Here is a 25,984-nt window from a genome sequence, read left to right as displayed (position 1 = left end):
TGGGGAAAGAAGCTGGAACAGAACAAGAGTGGAAAACCAGAGAGATGAAAGGGACTGCACCCCTAATGCTCCATGGAAGTGTCCAAAGACTTCCAGCTCCAAGGGCAAGGTCCAGGTGATGGATTCAGTTCCAAGTATTGCTCTCCAGCTTCTCCCCTAGAGATGGATGTTGTGGCTTCTTACCACTTAGGACCTTTTACAGCAAAGATTAAGCTGATGGTTTGTTCCCCGCTGGCGTCTCTACTTCAAAGAGCTGCTACTGTGGATACTAAAGCCTTTGAAAGTGGCCTCACTGCACAAAGTCCTGAGCATTAAATGAGGTCTTTAAAAAAAAAGGGGTGGGGGGGAGGGAGAAGAGAAAGTGCACTGGCTTTATAAATACATCAGTGGGTCCACTTTCAAAGCTTTTCATGTCTTCTCTAATGTGGCAACGAAAATCTTGGGGTTTTTAGCCACGCTCCACCCCCCACCTCCCCCAACACCCTCTGTAAAATTAGGGCAATAAAACAACCTTGTCCCAGCGTTAGCAGAGGGGAACTAAAATACACAACAGAACTGTAAAAAAATACACATGAAGCAAAAAAGTTTTTAAACACAAGCACTAGAACTCCAGGACAGTGGCGTGCCGTGCTGTCAGAGCATGTTCAGCATGCCAATAAGGACTGCAGCACTGCAATCCCCAGCACCACCAGCCCACGCACCGGCATCCTTCTCTGCAAAAGACTCTTGCCGGTGGGAGGAGGTGCGCCCCAGGCCCCACTGAGTTTTGGCTAACAGGGTGAGGTGATGAAGGTGGGAAAGCTGGTATTGGTCTCCTCATGGCAGACAGAGGCTGTGTAGCTGGGGATGTTGTACCACAGGTGAACACAGCCATCAGGGAAATCCCATATATGTTATCGCAGCCTTTTAAGTAAATAAGAGTGAGACAGTGCTGAAGTCCTGAATCATTAACTGGGTGCAGAGGTACACTCCTGCCAGTGCTGAGCCCCCCTGCCCCACCAGAGGCACAGCCAGAGGTGTCTGCTAACATACCAGTACAGCTTTAAGCTTGAAAAATGCATATAACTGCTGATAACAGCACTGCAGACAGCCTGGAAAGTGGAAAGAAATACCAAAAAAAGATAAAAATGGACTAAAACTGGGCTTTGCTGTCCAACAAGGCATATACTTTCCCCATCTCGATTTCAGGAGGAGTGTACCACAGAGAGCTGCCGAAAGAGAGTGTCAAGGCACAAACCCGACATGCTGAAACCTTGCATTGAAAAATCATCCTTCTGAGTGCTTGAAAGTAATGGAAATCTTGCCACTTGGCAATTTTAGGTTAGTTTTAGGCTACGTTCAAAACACTGCGCATAATACCTATAAAGTGCAAAAATCATGACAGATTCAGGAAATTAGAGGGTGGGGGGCTGGGCTGCACCATTCAGTATATCTGAAGAATATATAACAGAGCATTTTGGTAAAAAAGCACCAACAACATTAAACTCCTCAGAAACTCAAGGAAAAATGTATTCAGTCTGGATAGGAGAGAATGCTAGAGGGTTAAAAAAAATTAAATTGTTAGGCCTAGGTCTTAAAAGTGATGAAACACAAAAAACATACTGAAAAGCTGCCTTCAGAATTCCCACAAGAAACCCAAAACAAAACAAAACAAAAACCCATCTCTAACCAAGTCCTAGCTTCCTCCTTCCATAAAACTACCAAGGGAAAACACTTCTGCATTTTTCCTTACTCGTACTTTCTAATTCTGCCTATAGTCAAAGGCACTGCACTCCCCGTAGGAGAGAAGATTTTACAGCACATGAACTTCCAGACTGACCTGGTCTCTATTTATGAGTTCAGCAATATGCAACACCCAGATCTTCCCAAAATGCTGTTTATCATCCACTCAGAAACTGATAAAAATAAATCATTGATCTAAATAGAAAAAATTAATAGACTCTGATATGAACCATCTGTTCCTATTTCTGGATACATTTCTTTATGCAGCAATTGTACCACTAAATCCCTCCCACTGTCTTTATTAGCTATTGTTTCTGTCTTACAAAAATCACGAAGATGAAAAAACATTTTTATGAGTGTACATGTATTATGTACATGCGTATGTATCTGTCAACATATATCTAGGTAGAAAAAGGGGGGGGGAGAAATTAAAAAAAAAGAAAAATAATAATAATTTAAAAAGAAGAGTGTGAACCTCTGTGTTTATCAATTTGTTTACAGCTGAGTTCTTCTAACTGGCAAAGTTTCAGGTATCACAAGCCCCCCAGGTCTTTTCTCAGACCTAAGACTCCAGGAATCCTGCAAATCTTCTGCAGAAGCAGCAAGCTGCACACTGGCAGTTCTCAACAGCTTTAGTAATCATCAGTAGCACAGAGTCCCCTAAAAATTAGTATTTCTTTGTGTCAGTTATAAGGATGTTGCATTGAATCCCCTGTTAGGTATGTTCTTCAAATTTCACATCCCTGAAGTTTTCCTTTTTTAGCATGCTTGAAATATTGAACTAAGAACTTGACATTATTGGAGGGAGAGCTTGGTGTTTCAACGGCCTTATTACAAAAGAATAATAAAAAAATGTGGAAATTAAAAAGTTGGCAGATTCTAGAAAGGGGCTGCATAACTTCTTTCTCCTCATGTACTCTCTATTCCAAATAGAGCCAAAAAGTTTTCTTCTAAAAGAAGACTTTTTAAAAAGAAGACTCCGTATATCAATAACCAACAACTGTCACTGCATTTGCTAATAATGTATAAGAAGATTAGTTTAATTAGTCAAGCAGTTAATACTGCTATTATTTGAACTAGTTTTCAGCACTGACACTCTCTTGAAATTAGTTTTATATTCCTCAGGCTATAGTTCCAGCCTGTTTACAGACCAGTTACATAGCACTGGTTCACATTAGTTAACCATAACACATTGTATTAAACATATCAAATTAGCTTCCCGATCAAAGCTTTTAAAAAGAAAATACATACTAGTAAGTTTTAAAGCAAGTGATTTTATTCTCTTTTGCTATAATTTTGTAACAGCCATATGCATAAAAAAAGTGAAAAAATAATTTGGCTTAAAAAAAGGTGTTTCTTGCCTGGAAGAGGAAAAAAAAAAATCCTCAAAGTCAGAAATTTCTAGTAACATTAGGAATCAAGGTATCACTAATAGCTATCACATGAAATTTAAATCTTAGCAATGTGTCTAATGATTTAGAAAATTAAAACTGTATGCAAAATCATTAGTAAGGAATTCTAATTGAACACTAAGTCTTTTTCTCATCTCTCAATGCTGTAAAAACTGAATATTTTACAGAGCTTTTACAAATAAACACAGTGCAGACTATTCCTAACATACTTGTGAGCAACACAGAAGATGAATTCACAGCAGAGGTGAGATCTGAGTGCCTGAAATCCCACGTAACATTAAGAGCCATTTTTCTTGCTCAGAAAAAAAAAATAAATTGTAGCACACAATTATCTTACATTTCTGTAAAATATACACTTACAAATTAAGAACTTGATTTGACTTTATAAACACTCTATAGTCAAGCACTATACTTCAGGACCTGTAACTCATTAGAAAATTCTACCTTAGAAAAATGAAGAGACTAATTCTAAACAAAGTAATTATTCCTTGAAAACAGACAGACTGCACACAGTAAGACGTTATCACACTAATAGCTCTGACGAAATCCACAGAGCAATTAAGCTAAATGAAAAGAGGTATCAGAATGTGGTCCAAAACACTTTTGACACCAACTATTTACATAATAAATGTAAATACAGAATGTTTACTACTACCTCTACCCTCCAAGATGAAGGTTCACTTACCTATCCATGTAAAGTACTACTATATATACACCTTAATCAGGAAGTATTTTTTAAAATCCTTTTGTCACTTGATTGTCTGTCAGTAGTTTGACTCAAACTATTTGTCTGAGTAATGAATGCAAATTTGCACTTTGGTAGTCAGGCATAAAAAGAATAACTCTATATATTTTGATCTCCAAGGTATGAAAAACAGCCACTTAAACCATCTGAAAGTAAGAGACTGCCTCAAAACAGGAGACTGAAAAGTTTTCTCTGAAAGCTTTGTGTGAAAATTGTTTTATTTTCAAAAATTGTTTGTTTGCCTCACATTTTATAGCTTGAAAAAGATTATTTGACTTGCTTCTAATTAATAGTCTTTGCTTCACAAGCTTAACAGAGTGCACACAAACAACACATTTAAGCATCAATAGTGATAGACAGCTAAATATACTTATCCATATCCTATGGATTTATAATAATAACGCTCTGCATCCTGACATGTGTTCTCCTCGTTAGCAAAGCCTGAAATTCTCAGAAGAAATGAGGCTGATTTTATTTAGAAGATGTAGCATTCAAAAATGACCAGCTCATGAACTGAATACATGCCAACAACCTTGCTGCAGGTCTTCAGCAAGTACCTGGCCAGGGAGCAGGGAAATTGTATCAACCTCCTCCGAGCAAAGTCAGTTGTGAGGAGTCAGGAGGTGACATCGTCATTCTGAGCACTTGTCCTGTATTTCTCCTTGAAAAACAGGAGAGGTGATGGACACTTGGTCTAGAAGGGCCTACTTAATGCAATACTTTTAAAACTAGTGTAACTCATCCCTAGGATAAAAGAAGTCTTGAAACTTTCCCAAAAATTACAACAATGAAAGGTTTTCTAGGCAGTAAAACATTCTTTTACCTAATTTTTCTTGAAGACATTGATCTTTAGTCTTCCTCAGTTCGTACACTTTTCTTTTTCCTACCAATGTCCTATTTGAATAAATACACCTATATGCAAGGTTCATGGCTATTACAGGAGAAATAAGACGACAACATTTTCTTGCTGTCTCACCAACTGTTACCCTTAGGAAAAAGAAAAAACTAAAAACTCTATTATATACTGTACACATAAACGATGCTTCTATAATCCAGCTGAAGTCAGTATGTTAATTCAGGTCTCTAACTGGGTGAAATCCTGAAAGGTATTGAGCACTATCAATGCATATGGCAGTCTGAGAAAGTTGAAGAGGCTTCATCACATCCCAGGATGAGGAAATGTTCTCAGATCCCTCCTGCAACACGATGGTAAAGTTTGCTTTCCATCTAACAAATAATAACAGCTAATAACTACACTATTCTTCCAGAATTTCACAGACTTCTGCCTAAACATCTCTTCCTTCTCTCCAGAGCATTTAACATAAATCTTAACCATTCCTCCTTGAGGCTCCTCCCCTGCAAGAAAGTTGGTATGCCTTAGCACAGTGAAATCATTGCTCTAAAAGCCAGCCTGCTCATTAAATTATTCTGCTAGCTGTGTGTTCTCTCATTAAAAATGTATAAAGATCAGATAATTGCAGCACATATTATTAACCTTGTTTTTTTCCTTCCTTTCATGTACAGGTTCTGTTTTGCTGCTAAGACAAAGACCTGGAAAGGACAGGGGAAACACTCAGCTAAACTACAATATGAAAAACTCTTCCAGCTTTCCTTCAAGACCACAAGGAATCACAGTGCAGTCAAAAATGACCATACTTTTACAACAGGGTAAAATACTGTAATCTCGTTGTATGGCTCCTTCAAGTCTAAAACAGGCAGTCTTGGCTTTAGTTAAAGCCTCCAATAGGGAATTATTTAGATCAGCCAGTCTAATTCAGCTAAATCTTCAAACATAGCTGCTATAAACTTCACAGATTTCCAGGCTGACTCCTTCTCCTTCTTAAAGCTAGGCAGCACTTCCAGAAAACAACCCAGCTAAAAATCCAATTAGGGTAGCAGCATTTCTGAAACATACTGACCTATTTCTTTTTTTACTTGTGTTAATATGCATATACTCATGTTCTATTTCTGAAGAGAGCTATTTACACTGGAAATTAATACCCTTCGAAAACAAGTTACCATAAAGTCCACCTATTGCACCCAAACAGAATCTATTCACCAGAGTAGCACTGTTTCCCCGACTCCCCCAAGCAACACATACAGTATGCAGCACACTGCAGCAAACTCTTTAAACATTCGATAAAAGACAAGGATCCTCCTACCTTGTTTAGCCCTGTCTATTCGACACATTCCCAACGTCAACAGGAACATCTGATATAAACAAACAGCCATATCTTTCCCATCGCATCATGGTAACTAATTCTCACGTGAACGATGAGCAGCCTGTAATTTTTTTTTTTTCCTCAGAAAGCCTTGTGCCTTATCTGGGGATTTTTCCTCAGATGATGAAGCAAAGACACAGCCTAAACTCTGTTGCTGAAAGACTGCAGCCCTTCCTTCTCACAGAGCCCTCCCAGCATATGGTAGCCAATCACACCCAGCTTCGTCAGCCCTACTGCTCTTAAACTGATCCTAACGGGATGATTGACACAGCAACACAGCACTTCTAATGTGTAAAAACAATGCATCCATACCAATGAACCAGGAATTTCCCTCGCGCAGGGAAGGAGTTTTACTGGTGAGGTAAAGCGATACCTCCATGAAATAACATATGCAGCAAAAACAAACAATTCCCTTCCCCTCCACTGCAACAGCAGCTATACCTTTTCTTGCACAAGGATTTTCAACGCTTTTGCTAATTGTAAATGCAGGTACAAACAATGTTTCTGAAACTGCAAAACTGCAATGATGCTGTTTTGGCTGTAAAGGTGAGCACCATAATATATCAAACCATAATGTGCAGCCAAAACACACTCCAATTCACGCAGTAATATTCTCATTTTAATACTGCATAATCTTATGTGCAGCGCCTGCAATTAACTGCAATACAATCTTATGGAATATTTCAGACTGGTTGTTGGGGACTGCAGGTATGGGATGCTTCTCAGTGAAAACACCATCCAAATGATGGTGCTTTAATTCATATCAGCAGCAGACAATTCACATCAGCAGCATCTAAACTGCAGTTCGTGCAATTAGCTTGCAACTAATGTTCATTTGTATCAAGGTTCTGGCATAAGGACTATGATACCAGTTGCCATTTTCAAGTCAAGCTGTGGGCAACTCGACACACTTCGTACACAAAGTCTGCTGTCAATCAGTTCTCCCACAAATTTTACTGAAGTTTTAAAACACGAGAACAAAGCAGCCAAGGATTATTGAATAAGAGCTGCAATTAAGAAAAATACAGAAAGGAACTTAAAGCTGAAAGTCAGTCTTTATCCAGAAGGGGATAAAGATTGCAGTGCAACACTACTTTAGACAGCAATTTAGGCAATTCAAGCCATTACACAAAAAATGTGTAAAACGTGTTTAAAATGCCACTAAAAGTTTAGAAATATGAATAGACAAGAGGAAAACAAAGCTCTCATTCACTGGCAGCTCTGTCCCAAGGCCCCATTGTTTCCTATGGACTATTTTGCATATTATAAACACAGCTTCCCAAAAATCCATTATTCCTCTATCCTGTAAGCAACTACTCTCCTTTGGGCTCCACCATCTCCCACCCAATTTGTGAAAACCCTCCCCTTCCAGGCATGGATGAAACATGCTCCTGCTGAGAAGACTCCTGCCAGCCAGCCCTTGTTTTCTATTCAATCACCCCCTCCATTCTGCTCTATTCTGCCCTATATAAAAAATCCCAAACAACGCCCCTGCCCTCTGCCCCCCCCCAAAAAAACCCCAAACACACAAATAGTTGATTCTAGTGGGTTCAAGAGACCCTGGGGACAAGGGTGGTAACTCCATCCGTTATTAAGATGGCTTGGTGCATCTTGTCAGGATTTTCCACATTCTTTTGACTTTGCCAAACTCGAGCTACCCTTGTTAAAATTTTCCATGCTGGACATCTGCTGCAGGATTTTTTTTTACTTTTCTGCCAAAACACAGTTTGCCTATTTCTGAGTTAGCCTAGACAAAACCATGTTCCTCTGCTATCCTTGTAACTTACTCACTGAGGAACTCTGGCTCCTCTGCCCATGTTGGGGCAGTCTTGAAATTTGGCAAAGAGCTGATCCCTTGCTTTTTTGGGGTTTGGGTTTTGATTTTTTTTTTTTGTTGTTAAAATCAAGGCTGCTTTTTTGCTATGCATATGAAAATATTTTCCTATTTGACAAAGCTTTAAAACCTGCAAGCATTCAGCTGACTCACAGCATCTTTTTGGTTTTTGTTTCTGACCTCTACAGTGCAAACCTCACAAAATGTTCTGCAGTGAGTGTCCGTCTCCTTCAGCCATCCGTCCGCATGCGGCTGGAAAGGCACCAGCCCCACAGTGCGACTGAGCATGTAATGGGCTCAAGTTACAGGAGATTAGCAGGATTTCCCCTGTAACTGCTGCTCCCATCTGCCAGAGACCAGACATTGGAGCTGACAGCAGGAAGACAATCTCGCCTGTTGCTCTCATGACCCTTCGGCTGGTGCCCCAGGGGCATGCATGAGACCAGCACACGGCAGAGGGGGTGTCAGAAAAGGCCGGTGGGCCAAAGCATGGCATGAAGCTGGGCAGAAGAGGGAGAGACAGCAATGAGAGGGAAAGGGAGGAGGAGACACAAGAGACAAGAGTCTGGAAATCCTGGATCTGGTCAAGCAGAAGGTTACAACACAGAGGAAGATGATGCCCAAACCAGAGAAGGGAGAGTAAGCAGCACAGGCACCACCAGCCACCAGGAGCCATCCATCCTCTCAACAGACCACATGCACATATCCCAACATGTGGCAAGATCTTCCGTGGTCTGTTAGTTTGCCTCTAAAGAGGGAGGAAACTTGCAAGTTACCTCAACCCCAACCCCCCAAACCCAAGACAAGTCACTAACACAACCCCTCAAAAGGTGAGGGTTCAGCACTGCCTCCGCAATCCTATTTCAAGTGCCACTGCTTCACAGCGCATACACTGGTCTTCAACCACTGTAGAGCTTTAACTGCAGTCAAACGGCGTAGAGGTGCTCCCAGATACCATTCCTAGGACTCCTGAATCAAAACCACAAAACTAGCAGCCACACAGATCCTCGTTATCATGGGTTATTATGTTTTAGATCCTCTTATGCCCAAGGATCAGAAGCCCCTCAACTCAATAGGGAATGCCAAAAAAATATCACATCGCATTTGTGGACCTTTTAGCTAGGACTCATCAAAAAGCTCAAGAGAAAATGTATGCTCTTTCTCAAAAATGGCACTTGAGTAGTGCCATAACAAGGCATGAATTCATGGACTAAAGAAAAAGGTATTTTTAAAAATAATTGCTCTGTACATTGAGCAGTTAATTGTTCCAAAGTGACTGATTCCAAATGGAGATATGCCCATGCGCCCATTCATTTTCCACATCGGTTACAAAGAAAAAGGCCAAAATTTCAATTTTCAAGCCAATTTATACAACCATATTATATATTTCATTGCAAAACAACATCATCTTAGAGAAGCTGAGAAATTCAGATGTCAAACTCAACAAAGAATAACAAACAAAGGTAAATTCCCAACTCGGAAAATGCCATCTGCTCTGCTTCACGTGCTCCTGTAATTAATGAATCAAGGGAAAAATGCTGCTAAAGGTGACTATTAAGCACAATTTTCTGAATGATGTTGATATAACTTTTGGAGAAAAGGACAATTTTGGAAGTAATAAAGAGGAGGAGAACTGAAAAATGCAGAACCCACACAGTTGTTTTTCCTTCTTTACTCTTGAATCATAGTGATTAGGTCTAATTCCAGAAACAACAAAACTTGTCAATTTAAAGGGAGTTTTGCAAGAAGTGTGGAGCATATGTAACACTAACAATGAAGTCACAAGCAATTTAAGTGACATTCAGTGTAACAGATAGGTGATTTTGAGCCTTGCACAGATGACCTATGGCAACGGTGACATTTTGGTAAGTTCAGCAATGATAAAAAGAACTGCAAAACTATTTCCTGTGTCAGTAATAGACACTTCCTTTAGTAACTTCCCACAACTGTTACTATGAGCAAAATTCAGCCTTGGTAGCTATGGTCTGAATGACAGCATAAAGAAAAGTCAAAGCAGCTGCCAAGATTTTAAAACTAGGCACTCATGCATAATACCACTGATGCCAGTATTTGCAAAATACCTCAATCTCTGTATCAGAGCTGAAGTGATGGTAGAAATCACTATAGATTAAAAAAATTAAGACGAATGTCAAAATTCCAAGTTACTAACAGGAAACAAGTATGTTGTTCTGAAAGGGCTGGTCTGATTTTGGTTTTAAAAATAGGCTTATCAGAAGAACTTTAAGTCCAGCTTTTCAACTGTTTTAACTTCCTAGAACCCAGACATCCCAACATCTCCCTAATCTAGGAAAACTGGAGATTGCGCTCAGAAATGAAACCAGACTATTCTATTTTCATTATATATTCTGAAATATAAAATGAAAACACACCACAGAAGCAAGCAAATATTCAAGTTATATGTTAGGAATCAATCTTACCAAAATTAAGGTGGCTCCTGGAGGACTTCCAAATGCTCTCTCTCCTTCCGCCGCTTGCACAAGGAATTTAAGCCACGTCTAAATTGTGAGATCCAAATACATGGGTTCAGACACACATCCAGTCTGCATCCTGACTTTATTATAGTGGGACACCAATTCCCCATCAGGATGAAAACTAAGTACACATGCACCATTCCTTCACAGGGTGGTTCTAGTTGGGAAGGGTGATGAAGGCATCAGCCAGAGGAGAACTGCAGTACACTCCAACCAAACTTTTGTTGCTGAGTGTTTGAGACACATATACTGGGTGCCATGGAAAGCTGAGCTGCCTCTGGATTTTAGCCTTATGCATTTAGCTTGAAATATATTTGACCAAATATACACAACTACATTTTACTGAGTCACTTTACTCCCCCTCTCTCTTTATAGTCACTGAAGAGAAATAGGCATTTGTGGGCTGTGATTCATCCTATCCCAAAGCAGCTATTCTAAGAGATTCCATCATATCCTAAAAGCATCTGTGTTTCTCTACTGGTTACCTGAGATGGTCACACTTAGGCTTCTTCTATCGTGTCCTTCATTAAACAGGTAAGAGATAAAATCTTACTACAGAAGAACCTTTATTAGGAATATAAATATTTAGACACTTTAGTTGCATGCACTCAATAGCCCTTTTGATTTTCAAATTAATTTCAAATAACTGAAGACATTATCCTATAGCTAAAGGACACCTCTATTTTGACAATGTACAGTTACAGCTTTGGTGTAAATCCTCAGCTTGCCATAAGCATGTTCCAGCTATGTTGCTATATAAGCTACATAAGCTTGTTCTCTAAGCTATGCTGAACATGTTCCAGGGCTTTTTTTTCCCCTGACTGAACATCAGTCCTTGCACTCACTCACACCTTCCTCCTCCGAATAACTCATTGACACCAAATTAACATAAGAGGAGTTGGACTGGGATTCTCCTCCTGATTTTCTTTTTCATTTTGGACGTGGACCTTTCTGGGGAGAGGGAAGGTCAGTAAAATAACCCATAAGCTAGGAACTATAAACTGGCAAAATAATAAGCTAGGTAAAATAAATTGGCATTTAAATTACCTTACTCTTAAAACACAAAATTGTGCAAAAGTTTTTTCAGGAAAGTGATTCTATTATTTCTCCTGACAGATGTAAAAAAGGTGTTTGCAGTTTGCTCATCTGAAATATCAAAATGTTAAAACATTAAAATTTAAATTTCAGTCATCCAAACACAGATATCTAGTACCTCCTAGATACCTCAGGGAATTCCTGTTGGCCTCCAGTGGCCACTGATGGAAGGACTGGGTTACTGGTATGTCTTATATCTGCCAGCCCTACGCAGATGTCCCAGATATAAAATTGTCTAGTGCCATTTCAGATGCCATATATTTAGGTACTTTTACCCATCCAAAAATGTAACTGTTTCCTCAGAAATATTCTTTTCAGAATAGATCTTCCCAAATCATCTAGCAGAATGTAAAACATAAAAAAGAGAAATCCTTTACCTTCAGCTGCTGAACCCTACTCAGAATCTGTTTTATAAATCACAAGGAATCATAGGGTAAAAACATGAGCATCATTTAGCCAGCAACACATATCATAAATTCAAGATAAATCCTTCTCTTTGCTAACTGACTTCATGGCCCCCTAGTTTGTACAATATCTACTGCAACCAGGGAATTATCTGATGGAAGCCTCCCAAGCCTTTGACTTTGGCTGAAATAAACACCAAATGCTTAAGCCTTTATAAAAACGTATTTTGAAACCAAGTGGTTATGAATATTTTCCAAATGTGTCAAATTAAGAAGAAAACACATGTTGTACCTTTAAATCTTAAAAACTCAATTGGAAACAATATAAAGGTGTAAATCGTCACTACTCAGATGCATAAGTCATCTTTAGTAAGACTCCCATGTGTTAAGAAGTTCTTCTGTTGCTGATAAAAACATGCTCCTTCCTCCACAGATCCTTCCATGACTAATTTCCTCCACAGCCATTGTTCTGGCCTCAGATTTGGAGTAGTTCCTATTCAAACCCACAACAGGAGGAAACCATTTGATAAATCACCTTTTCATAAAACCTACTAACCTCAGCCACAAAGTGACGTGAGCATAGTAAAACCCTCTTGTGTTTCAAGGAGCATAGGTGGAGGATGCAAATATTAGACTTCTGCCCCTTATCTTGTGGATTTCCAACCTACTGGGAAGACACAGGAGCAAGATTTGTCCTTCAAAATGTTCCTAAATGACCAAAATTAATACTTCATATAACTACATGAGAGATGTATTCCAACTAAGTTTTCTGCAGGTAAAACAAATATGTTTAAAATCTTCTATGAAGCTTCAGTTATCAACCTCAATTGTATTTGAAATTCTGCATGTAATTCCAGCAATGCCTCCAAATAATACATCTTCCAACCAGTGATGTAATGAGAATCTCTAATTATCCTTTAAATCCAGAAGCTCTATTTTATTACTCCATTATAAACCCAAAGGGAAAAAGATGCCACTGAAACTAAGCTACATTTTGAATTTTCCCATCTTCAATTAGCACAAAAATAACTCAGCTCACTCTTTCTAATTCATTAAAATTACCCTATTGTTTTTGCACACTACTGCAATACAGGTGTAAAACAACCCAATGCTATTTAACAGGTGATGCTGCCTCCCATTTCCCTACAAGCTGCCACTTAACAGCCTGTCTGTAGGGTATATGCTCAGGGGCAAGCAGGAAAATCAGCAAGCAATCTCCACTGTAAGTAGAGAAAACAGGCTCCAGGAAATTTTACAGCAAACAAGAGCCAACTGGATAATTTTTGTTTTTTAAAATCAGTAAGAGTAGGATTCAATCCCTCACCCCTTTACAGCAATTAATAACCTGCACATGTAAGAGCAGAGGACTCCATATAATTAACAAAGCATTACTTTGGCAAGAAGAGAAGGCCTGGACTATAAAAGTACAGGGTTTTATTTCTTTCTGTGAAGTATGGATGACAGGTAGGAGAAAGTTATGCCAAGTGAACTGTTGGCAAGCAAGTAGTCTTTTGGTTAGCAGGCAGCTCTGTTTTGTGAAGTCTGTGTGTGTGTTCATACAAGCCAGCTTTTCTTTAAACATCAGACTTACATGCATTCAGTCATGAGTTTTGCACCAAATTTCCATTTGTACCTCAAAACAGGTTGCTTTGTTTCAGCTTGCTCTCTTCACTGCTGTGAAGTGTCAGAAATACTTTGGTGTATAATGCTTTTAAACACTACACGTGGATCTTTACCTAATTACTCTGCCACATAATACTACATACATGGTCGTGAATCTTCAGTTTCCCTAATGTCATGTAACAGAAACCAAGAAATAAGTAGCTGTACATACAAAGAGAAACAAGAATTGTTTTCACTCTGAAAAAAATAAGTAAACAAGTATGAGTAATACAGGGCAAGAAACAAGGTCCTCTAGCAGAAGCAATGTGTGGGATAAAATGGCATCCAAAAGCATGACCTCTGAAGACAGCATGTTTCAAGTAGTGCACATTAATATTTAACCCCAGAAAAAATTAAGTAAATTACAGAAAGAATGCCTCAAAAATCAAAATGCATACAGGGCTTCATTCACCAGAGATTCAAAGATGGAAGGGAGAGTTTATTTGTAGGGAAATGCCTGTAAGGGGATAGCATCCAGCTTTCTAACACAGTGTACTTCATCTCTTCTGAATTTTTCTCTGACTCTCCTCTTCCTTGCTCTCAAAAAAAAAAAAAAAAGTCTTATAAATTGACAAAGCTATTCATTTGGCTATTCCCCCTCATACCAACTCTAATAACAATAAAATATGACCACTAATACATATTAGTGGAGCCAAAACAAGAATAGAAGGTATCCTATCTGCTACCTTTGGTTTACTTAAAGGTAGTACTAACCAAAGGGGTCTGCAGAGAAAAAGTAAAAGATAGAGATTACACAGCTTTTTTGCTGTGGGGTATATAGTCTTATGAACTTAAGATCATAAGTAAAATTTCACTGCAGACCACCTGCCCTCTTGGTAATTGTAGTGCTACCTCATCCCCTGAAGCTATTTTCAGCTGACCCATGGGTTTGCCTGTTTGGGCAGTATTAACCATCAGAGTTCTGCCCCTTCCCTCTGGGACAGGTGAGACCAAAAGAAACACGTGGACAAAAACATTCTGCTGGTCCTCAGGTCATGAATACTTTGGTCAACAACACTAATCTCAGTATAGTTCACTGAATCATTATTGTATGAACTACAAAAGCTGTATTGAGGACATGAAATTAAATTTACCACCAGGCATCCCACAGTAGCTGGTCAGCTCAATCCAAAGTTGTCTAAAAAATTCTTCACTTGAGCCAGTCTACTTGAAACTTTGGTTGTAAGAAACCTCAGGGGGTTACCTAGTCCAGCCTCTGACTCAAGAGAAAACTATCATCAAGAGTGGCTTTGCCTTGGTGAGTTCTGAAAAGCTCAGAGGGCAGATACTTTGTTCTCTGGATGACCTGATGCTGTGCTGCACTACTCTCCTAGTAACAAGATTTTCCTAACATCCAACCTGAATCTCCAAAGAAACAATTTGTTGTCAATGTCCCTTGCTGTCATCTGGCACTACTAAGTACAGTTTGGTCCTATTATCTTCATAATCATCCTCTAGTAGCTGTAAACAGCTACTGGTCTGTCCCTTACCCTACTTTCCATCCAACTAAAGAAGCCTAGCTCCCTCAACCTTGACCCCTGTTCATAGAAGTAGCTCCTCACTGGATCTAGACACGGCAACAGGACTTCATCTGACCTAGAACTGCCTTTAACAAAAGCTGTGACCATTTGCTCAATTCATAATGGATGAACTAAAGAGACTTCTAGCTTTCTCTTCCCTTTAGTATTGGCAGCATATATAAGGGACTATCACTCAGATGTTTTGCATTTACTTCTTTTGATTCCTCTTTGTACTGCTGACAGAAGGGATAGGTTAAAAGCTCTGGATCCTGTACAGAAATGTCCACAGAATTTTAGACCTTTCTATTTCAGTACTCTCAGATATTTTGCGTAGTGAATGCACCTCCATTTTACAAAGACATGCCAAGCCATCTAACAATAAAAAAATGAAATTACCTGTGCTTATCTATAAGAGTTCTTTATAGGTCCTTCAAAGAACCCAAAATTTCATGCAGATGCTTCTAATTGTAGCCATCTCCTAAGATTTCCTTTTGAGACAAGGTAACTTCCAAAGTACTGGCAGCTCAAAAAAACCTACAAAACCAAAAACAACAAACAACCCACCAACCAAAAAACGGGATATCTTTAAAGATATCCCGTTCATTCTGCTTCAGTCTATTATGCAGAAAGCAACATGAAACTAAGAAACCACTTGCAGGAGTAAGCAAAGTGGAACTACAGCAGTTTCAAGTTATTCCTCCTGTATAGAAAATTCATCATCTCAATCCTAAAAGCCTTCTGCACAGTTCTGCACTGACTGACATTTTCCCCCATCCCAGTTTGTTTCCAGCAGCAAACTCCATCAGGGACTCAGCAGCAGCAGGGACCAACTCTAGCAGGTTTGGAACTGCCAGTATCACATAAGAAAAAACACTTCAGTCATCTTTGAGATTTGTAAAGAAAAATGATGCAAGCCTTTTAGAAAGCAAGAACGGTGCTGTAATAATCCTCCTGTCAGCTCCAAGGCCATCGACACAATTCAGATGACCAAACTGCTCTGCTGCTTCGTGAGGCAGGAGTACCGAGCTCCACCCATCTCTGGCCTCCAGTTATTGCCATACCATTAGTCAAGAGACCTCTTTACAGCTCAGGAAGTGGATAGATTTTTCTTCTCCCTTCCTCTAATTCACAACAGCAAGGACGGGTTATTTAAAAAAAAAAAAAGACTGACTGAAGCCACCGACACTACCTCCTTCTGACAGAATGTGCCTTAATCTTACCACTATGCCTTCATCCTTCCTGTCCACACTCACCACTGCTCCCATAGGAGGCATATCCAGTTCTAACTATTCCCAGGATTCAACAGCTTACACCTCCAAAAAGAATCACAACCCTCTTCTGTAGCACCCAGCAATGTGAATGACACAGCCCACTTCATCTGCCATGGTACAAAATGGAATGGGCTTTTCAAAGAATTACGAAAAGAACCAGTGAAATCAGATACTTTCTAACAGCTGCAAGTAGCAGCAGAAATACACTCCACCACAAACAGGAAGCAAAGAGCATAAAGCATTATGAAATTAAATGAACGAATTGAGTAACATAAGACATACCTCTAAACTGCCAACAGGCAATACAGAATCCCAAGAGTGAAATACCTGATGTACATTGCATCACCCAGAGATGTCTAGATGACATATATATCCCATGTCTTTTTTCCCCCTTCTCAGAATACAGAGTCCAAAACCCAGGCACAAGCAGACAGAAGTAGTACTTAATTTACCTGTTTTGCAAACATTAAATCTAAGGTACCTATAGTAATGAACTTTTATTAGATTTCATTAACCTGAAAAGCCAAAGCTAACATTTATTCACTTAAAAACTACAATAAACAAACAGTTTGAGGAAGGCTAGCATTAATATCTTGCAATAGAAGGTAGCAAAATGTCCCAGAATTATCAATCTTGGGAATTTCAATGGATATATTGACAAGGCTGAACATGCTGAAGTCCCCCAAACTCACATTCTTCTGTTTTTTAATAAAATGCCAGTTTCCTCATAGTCCCCTTAGCACCTTCACAGGTCACATCTGGTCCCACCTGCAGAGCTGATCATATTTTTGACCTAATGCTTGACAGAGGAGTTGAACATTATGGATATCACAACACTATTGCAGTTACGGAAAGAGCAGCGCCTGATTCAAGCAAGTGAAAGCATGACCAGTTTCCTAGGAACCAGAAAGCCTCAGCAAAGAGTGAAAAACTCTAAAATCTTTTAGCACTTGCAAACAACAGCAGGGCAAGGGCCCACACGTTAGTAGTGATCAAAACCACAGTCAACTCCTGACAACCATTACTGCAGTAAGACACCCCAAAATCACCCTGATGTTTTTGGTATCTCACTATACACACACATAGGACAGAAATTCCCAAATTGAGAATGGCAAGTAAATGCTGAAATAACTATGCATCAAAGCCTATGATAGGGCCTTCCATGATCAGGGCCTATGATGTCCATACAGACATACTGGACAGCAAGTAAATACTCCACTTTGTGAAAACCTTGTGCTCACTTGGAAAGCCCCCTCAGGAAACAAAAACACGCCTCACCCATATCCACCAACAGCCAGCTTACACTGCTCAAGTCGAGTACATTTAGACACGGCAGCACCTTAAAACAGGGCGTCTTTTTTTTCTCTCTGAGACCTGTGAACTCAATCCATACTCCTTCCAGTCTTAAATCATTAACAAAATGGAAGTCTTCTTTCTCCTTGAAAATGTGACAGTCCTACCATTGCTGAAGAAACTCACCATGGATATACTGTCCTGAGCAACCACTGGCTAGTGCCAAGTCCCCTGTTCATGAAAAAGATAAGTAATAAAGCCAACTGTTGGCGCACTTAAATAAGCGTAGTGCTATAGATCAGAGACACCAAACTTTAGAGAGGAGAGGGATCTTCCCATACTACAAATTATCTTCTGTCAGAGGAGGTATGGGCTGATATATAGTCAACCTCCCAGACCTCCTTTTTGATACCATCAGGCATGAAATATTTGTCTCACACCAGCGAGGGGGAGGACACCTCAAAAGGAACCACAAAAATATTATGAACAGTTTGGGTCCTTCCTGGATAAACTAAGGGCAATGGAGAAACAGGCAGCAGTGGGAAGCTGCTCCCCCATCACTTGATCCTTCCCCTGTAAAGACCTACAAAGCTCAATTTCTGTATACACTGCATTCTAATATCAGTGTCAAACCATCAGGTGAATCAGCTAGAAACAGTCTCAAATTTTCCCAATGTGGAGACACAACAGACCTATTTACCCTTCATTACAAACAGCTGCAGCACCATCCAAACAAGGAGGAGTAGGAGAAGTCAAACCTAAACTTGGAATTCAGTGGTGAGCAGAGGAAAACAGTCAAGAGTTTGCAGACAGACAGACCCTGGTTTTGTTGCTTTAAGATACATGATCCCAACGGGTCATAGGTCAGAAGTATTTCTGGACTTTACACTGACATTATACTTTCATAGTGAAATGCTACTCAATAACAGCACTGCTGCCTCAGCTCTATCTAGACAAAGAGTGATCTGCGTCCCCAGTGCACTGCAGGCAGCCCATGAAGCCTTCCAATCTCAGAAATCTGATTACTCCAGAATGTGTTATGTCCTTCCCCAGTAACACAGCTGCACACCATTATCCTCCCATCTTCCGGGCTGCATCTTCACGGTGCTCAAACACCTACCCGCAATCTTACAGCTCTCTGTGGCCCCAGCCCTGGGCAGCAACAGAGCTACTTTGGGCTCCGCAGAGGAATGGTCCCTGACAGTCATGATCGCCATTAGTCACCCAATGTGAGCTAAAAACATTGGTGTGTAGCTGCAAGGCAAGAGAAACTGCTGAGTTCTTCAATAGTAAGATTTTTGAAGAGGTCTACTCCTCCTGTAGTTGAATTGAGCCATGCACTTTTATTCCTAAGTTAGTTGAGTGTTTTGATACTGTGTTTCTCCAAAGCCACAAGCGAATCAATTGTGTCAGACCCAGTTATCACAAATAATCCGACCACAATGATCAAGACAGCAAAACGCACAGGGGAAGTATCAGCAGCAGAAAAGAAAGAAATTGTTTTTGTTTTCAAAGGTTTATTCACCAGAAATGAGTGACTTGAAACTGAAAAGCATTTTGGATTAACACTCTGCCTGACTTTCACTTCAATGACATTTTAATGAACATTTTCTAAGTAGCTCTGCTTGCAAATGAACGTGGGAGAATACTGAAGTAAGGTAATGGGAGGGGAAAAAAATAATCCATCAGTCATTTTATCTCTTGGATGCCTCTAAGGAAATAAATAATAATTCATCAGGGGAAAAGTGATCCAGCAAAGATGCAATTGCTAAAAGACCTCTGGAAAGGAATAATAAGTAGACTGAAAAGTCTGAATTAAGATAGAGGGACGTCAAGAAAGATACAGTGTGATCTGGAAGCCAACTAGGTTACTTTGTAATTCTTCAAAGAGAAGGGAGCATGTTCACATCTGTCCTGCGTACTTCAGCCACAGAGAGCTAACAATAAACTGTCAGAAAAAAAAATTACAGAAGAGCAATAAATGTGATTGTAGGACTGGCTGGAGCCATGTGAGTGAGATCTCTACCCTGATGACTGACAGCACGAAAATACCTTCTTTGATAACAAGTTTAATATGGTTCATGGTTCTTTATTTCTATTTTTATTGTCAAGTTGGACCAAATTCTGAAACCTTCCAGCAGAGTTACAGCAAGACCTGTGAGTGCCTATTAAAAGGGGGGTGAGGGGAGTGAAGGCAATATAAACAAGCAAACTGTTCATTCACCTTGCATGGCATGAGTTTCAGTGTGGACATGCCAAACCTAAAAATAAATTAGGCTGTATAATTTTACTCAGCAGCTTAAGGAGTAAAATAATCATGCAGTGTTACTGAGATTCCAAGAACTACCCATAGGATGCAAAAAATCTAACACCATCAGGCAGCAATGGGAATACCAATTTAATACGCTTTTTTTCCTTCCTAACATAAATTGTTAACAGAACTTTTTCCAGTGTCTTGTAACCAAGCTTTTAACCCAAGGAAAAGCAAGACTAAGAAGGTTCTCCACATGGCAGTCATGTGCCACTGGTGGCAGGATTCATGTACTACTTTTGCTATGGCAGGTATACTACAGTTTAAGAATTCCTAGGTTAGAAGAAAAAGTAGTTTGTTTAGTACTGCACACTACAATTCTAGACATTCTGCAACCAGCAGAGAAACTGCAGAGCATCTGGAGTATAAGAAATGGAAATTTCACCCACCAAGTGTTAGCAGCAAGTAGACTTTATTTTTAATCTTCTTATGACAACTGTTATTCTGTAAAAGCCAAATTTAAGAAAATGATGCTCAAATGAAGATTTCATCATCACAAACCCAAACATACCAATGCCAAAGATTTGAGATTTTGGCAGGTTTTCTGTGGACTAAAACCAGGCCATTTCTTCAGAGAGGGGACCGTAAATAATAAAGGAGATTAAGTTGCAGAGGGAAAGTATGTTGAAGTGACACATGTTATGTCATCCACCCACCTATCTGCACAATGCAGAAGTACCACTCCTGTGGCGACAGCAGGGATACCACAACAAAACAGCCCAGCTCTTCAGCTGCAGGAAAACATTACTGTATAGGTATTGTGCTGCAGGTTACCTTGCACAGACAGACAAACACACCCTTACATTAGTGCAAAACACCACTGTGGACCACTGCTATTCCAAATTGCACTCACACGTAGATCAGCCATAGCATACGCCAGCCAGCAACTATGGCAAGTGCCAAAGAGTGATGTGCCCCAACTGGGAGCTCCAGCCTGTGTCAGAAGTTCTGTTGCTATGATATCCAGTTGAGCAACACTAGCTGGCACCCCACCACTACTTTTCTCTCACCACAGGGAGAGAAAAACTGCAGGGGTCTACCCAGGGGTTCATGCGCCCTCTAAAAATATGAGATTGATGCCACACAAAAGGGCCTTGTCCATAGCGAGAAAAATTACATGCCTTCCAGCAGCATTATCAGCTATACTGGATGAATGCAAATAGTATTAATACCAAATACAAGTTACGAATTGACATATTTGATACAATTGATGCTGGAGCATCCTTTTTTATTATTATTTATTTATTTTAAACATACTCAAAAACTGTATGAAAGATGTTTTCCTTGAGAGTAACTTTAGAGCATTTCCCAGAAGAGTTTAAATACGTATTTGGCCCTAAAGCCTACCACAGGTACCTTTTTCATTTGTGCAGTGTGGTATGTGCACGCACAAAGGGAAAATACAGGACAGATGGTTAAATCTATGCATATTTACCAAGGTACGAATACCATGTTAAAATCATACGTACTAGGCCAAGTCACATGTTTAAAATTAATTACACTTCCACTACTACCTACAAGTCCACACTGCTTTAAAAATCTACAAGTCTGAACAAGATACGTCAGTGTGACATGATCACTTAAGTATATTAATCCCACATGGATATCCTCTGCAGCTGAATTAAAGGCACACAAGTTGTTCCATGCTACCGTTCAAATACATATTCAGCCACGTTACTGCTGCCTGTTCTCCTTCCAGCAGAAATGCAAATATGCCCAAAAGAAACAGAAAGCAAAACATCTGGAAACAGAAGCCTATAGGCAATGTTCTCATAGCTCAGAAAATACGTGTGTACATTCTGTGTATATGTAGACAAATACACGTACGTAGAAGGAATAAATACACCTTGTTTCCACGCAAAACTAGTAGTAAGAAAAACATTTCATTCCTGACAGTTTTTTCCCCCTGTCACACTCACCTTCACGGGTGACAATCCCGTGTCGTGCTCCCCCACAGCCCCCCAGTCTGCCCAGCGCTATTCCCTGCTGGACGCAGCGAGCCCCCGGCCGCAGGGCTGGAGCGGGCGGGCATGGAGCGGGGAGGGAGGGTTTGGAGGAAGCCGCTGGGGCGGCCACGGCCCCACAGGGCCCTTTCCATTTCCCTTCCAGAAGTAACACAAAGTTATGACTCCCGCTCGCCGCTCTCCCCGCTCGCACCCCGTGCCAAATGCTGAGTTAACAAAACCATAAATCACCGCTGAACCAGACGCGACGGCCCGGCAGCAGCGCCCGCCGCCTCCCGCCCCGTCCCACGCCGCGGCGGCTCCCCTCGGAAAACGAAGGGGAGGCGAGCGGCGGGGGTAGGGGGCACCCGAGCTGCTGGGGGCTCGGGGCGCCTTCCTGCGCCCTCGGCGGCGGGGCGGCGGCGGCAGGACGAACCGAGGGACCAGGTGTGGCGGGACGGGCAGCGGCGGCAGCTCCCGGCGCAGGGAGGCGGCGCGGGCCGCTGCCGCCGTCAGGCTCCCCCGGGACCGGCGGCATCGCCGCCGCGGCTCCTCCGCGGGGCGCCGGGCACGACAAGGACCCGCCGCCACCGCCGCGCACCCGCCACGTCCCCGCGCGGCCCGGCCCCGCGGCGAGAGGACACGGGCTGTCCCCGCGCCCTGGCCCCGCAGCAGCCCCGGGGCAGGGCTGGGCTGGCGGCGGCGCGGGAGGACCTGGAAGCGGCGCGGGCGGTTGCCTTACCTCGGAGCGGGGCGCGGAGCAGGGGACACCCGGTTCTCCCACCCGGGCGGAGGCGGCTCCGCGCAGCGGCGGCTTGTCACCTCTCCCGCCGCGACCGCGACGGCGGCGGCTCCTCGCGTAGGGGCGGTCCGGCCCCTCCCTGCCGGGGCCGAGCGCCGCTCGCACCGCCCCGGGGCCGGGCCGGTCCCGCCCGCCGCAGCCCGTACCGTCCTGCTGCCTGCCGGGGCCGGAGCAGAAGCGGCAGCACAAGGGAAACACAGGAGCAGGGGCTCCGGGCCGGCGGGAGTGCGGGCCGGTCCCGCGGTGTTTTGCCTACTGAGCGTCTCCTCAGCAAAACAAGGAGGGCAGCGCCGGGCGGTGCTTAGAGCAGCCAAAATCCTGGTTTTGCATCGTGTTGCTCGGCTTCCTTTTGCCTTCTGGAGCCATGGCGTGTCACCGTTATCGTGGACGGTTTTCTGGAGGAAACAAACGCGTGGCTTGGCTCCCAGGGTTCGTTCTTCACGCATTTTGGCCCGAAGTCGTGAGCAGTTTCTGTCCCCGTGAAGTGTCGTTCAAAGGCAAAAAGGGCTCTCTTCCCTCACCCACAGCAGCTAGCGCAGGCCCCGGGTACCCTTCTGGCCCCCTTCTCCCAGTCCCTGGAACATGGTTTGACACCTTTCCCTAAAAACCATGGGATATTCCTCAGCCAGAAAGAGGAGCAGCTCCTCTGATTCCTTCTTTTCCTCCAGCCGATCGAACTGCACTTGTGCTCTTCTGCCAGATCAAGCTAAAGGTGGGGTTCAGAGGAGCTGTTGGAGCACTGACAACTCCGGCCGTGTGTCCCTAGCGACTTCTGGCCCCCCACGATCTCAGCAAACCCCGGCCCTGCGGGCCTGAAGGGCTGGAACCTCATCTGACAAACCCCGCAATTCGTTGCCAGGTCTGGACAGGCTCTCCAGAAAGCCAGGCAACATCCAGGGGTGAGGCTACAGCTACCCCATCCTCAGTGGATCTTAACTGCTGCAGCATCCCAATGTAAGGGCAGCAGAGCAGAAAAGAAATCAAAAAGCAGCTACACTTCAATTTCAACTAAATTCCTTTATTCTGTCCCTGAGGTCTTCCACAAGAATCAGTAACTGAACATTCAGATTTCTGCTACTGAAAAATGTGTTACATTTTGAGAAAGAAACTGACCCTTTCAACTTACTCACGTACTTTTGGTGTTAGGAGGCTGAAAAAGAGACAAAAAGAAAATCCTTTTGTTTTTTTTTTTTTTTTTTAAGTAATGAGCAGAGCGATGAATTAATATTTTAAGGCTAATTAGAAACCAGTTTTAACCAGTCTGTTTAAGGAGACCCCGTGATTAAATATGTTTGAATATATCCAATGAGCAAAACTATGGTAATATTCCTCTACCTTGAAAGGGAAAATGGAATAAACACAAAGTCCAGCCAGAGTCTAGCTGAGGATGCCACCAGGTACAGTGAGCATCCTCTCCCTGTTGGTAGGAGGAGACAATGGCTTTGAAAGGGGTGGAAAATAAGAAAAAAAAATCTGCTACTGCTGCTCCAGCTTAACCCACTGCTGAAGATGGTAGTCCCTAGGTGACCGGGAGCAGCAACAGCAACATCTCTATCCATTCCTTCCCTCCTTTTGTACGATTTTGATCTTGGTGAATGGCAGTTCTGTGAAGGAAAATAAGTGGAGCAATGTCAAGTGACATGGGAAGAATATTGAGATGCTGCTTGCCACTGTAGGGAGAAAATTCATGCGGCCAAAGCTCAGCTGGAGTTGAAGCTGCCAGAAATGTGAGAGACAATAAAAAGAGTTTTTTCAAACACATTAATGGCAATAGGCAGTATAGAAATATAATTGGCCCATTACAGGATGAGGATGGTCACCTCACAAACAGGAACAGAGACAAGGCAGAGGTGTTTAATGCTTTCCTTGCTTCTGTCTTCAACACAGATGAAGGACCAAGGGGGTCTCAGTGCCCTCAGCTGTGAGAATGATCAACTCCCAGTGGACCCTGAAATTGTGCAGGATCTGCTGCTCCGGCTGGATCCCTACAAATCTATAGGGCCTGATGTGATTCATCCCAGAATTCTCAAAGAGATGCTGATGTCATCACAAAATCTCTTATGATTTTTGAGAGGTCTTGGGAATCCAGAGAGATCCCAGCTGACTGGAAGCTGGCGAATATTGTCCTGATTTTCAAGGAGGGGAAGAAGGAGGACCCTGGAAACTACAGGCCTGTCAGTCTCACTTATGTGCCTGGTAAAGTTATGGAGAAGATTATTCTGGGAAGTATTGAAAAAGTCCTGAAAGACAATGCAGTCATTGGTCACAGCCAGCACAGCTTCAGGAGAGGAAAGTCCTGCTTATCCAACCTGATTTCCTTTTATGACAAGGTAACCCACCTAGTTGATCAAGGGAAGCCAGTTGATGTAATCTTTTTGGATTTCAGTAAAGCTTTTGATACTTTCTCTCCCAGGATCCTTCTGGATAAACTGTCCAGCCCACAGCTGGATAAACACATCATGTGGTGGATGAGCAGTTAGCTCACGGGTCGAGCACTGAGGGTAATAGTGAATGGGTGACATCAGACTGGTGACGTGTCACTAGTGGGGTTCCACAGGGCTCCATCTTAGGCCCTGTGCTCTTCAACATCTTCGTAAATGAATTGGATGCAGGACTGGAAGATGACACAAAACTGGGAGGAGCTTTTGACTCCCTCGTAGGCAGGGAGGCCCTGCAGAGAGACCTGGACAAATTAGGGGACTGGGCAATCACCAACATATGAAGTTCAACAAGGGAAAGTGCCAGATTCTGCACCTGGGATGGGGCAACCGTGGATGTACATACAGGCTGGGGAATGAGGTGCTGGAAAGCAGTGCCTTGGAAAGGGACCTGGGGGCCTTGGTTGAGAGCAAGTTGAATATGAGTCAGCAGTGCCCTGGCAGCCAGGAGGGCCAACCGTGTCCTGGGGGGCATCAGGCAAAGCATCGCCAGCCAGTCAAGGGAGGGGATTGTCCTGCTCTGCTCCGCACTGGTGCAGCCTCACCTTGAATATTGTGTGCAGTTTTGGGCACTGAAATATAAGAAAGATATTAAGCTTTTAGATAGTGTCCAAAGAAGGGCAATGAAGGTGGTGAAGGGCCTTGAGGGGAAGCCGTGTGAGGAGCGGCTGAGGGCACTTGGTCTGTTCAGCCTGGAGAAGAAGAGAGTGAGGGGAGACCTCATTGCAGTTACAACTTCCTTGTGAGGGGAAGAGGAGGGGCAGGCACTGATCTCTTCTCTGTGGTAACCAGTGACAGGACCCAAGGGAGCAGCCTGA

The 25,984-nt window shown here is 42.3% G+C and overlaps 1 protein-coding gene and 1 long non-coding RNA gene across 2 annotated transcripts in view; one reads left to right on the top strand and one right to left on the bottom strand.

The window, feature by feature from the left end:
- The window catches only part of MBNL2 (muscleblind like splicing regulator 2), a 109,195-nt gene extending 86,409 nt beyond the window's left edge, over nucleotides 1-22,786 (bottom strand). Inside the window, 1 exon segment of the mRNA XM_027741035.2 lies at nucleotides 22,669-22,786. The gene's annotated coding sequence lies outside the window, so the exon portion shown is untranslated.
- LOC113998359 lies at nucleotides 404-18,580 on the top strand. Its single transcript, XR_005563763.1, has 5 exons — nucleotides 404-5,088; nucleotides 5,404-5,547; nucleotides 8,124-9,800; nucleotides 10,803-10,961; nucleotides 15,888-18,580. It is a non-coding gene; the product is annotated as an uncharacterized LOC113998359 (long non-coding RNA).
- Nucleotides 22,787-25,984: the final 3,198 nt, after the last annotated feature.

The sequence above is a fragment of the Pipra filicauda genome, unplaced genomic scaffold, assembly GCF_003945595.2.
Source record: "Pipra filicauda isolate LSUMZ 115617 unplaced genomic scaffold, ASM394559v2 scaffold24_size8852520_pilon, whole genome shotgun sequence".
Lineage (NCBI taxonomy): Eukaryota > Metazoa > Chordata > Aves > Passeriformes > Pipridae > Pipra > Pipra filicauda.
The sequence above is the reverse complement of the archived record's forward strand: the minus strand, read 5'-3'. Positions and strand labels throughout refer to the sequence as shown.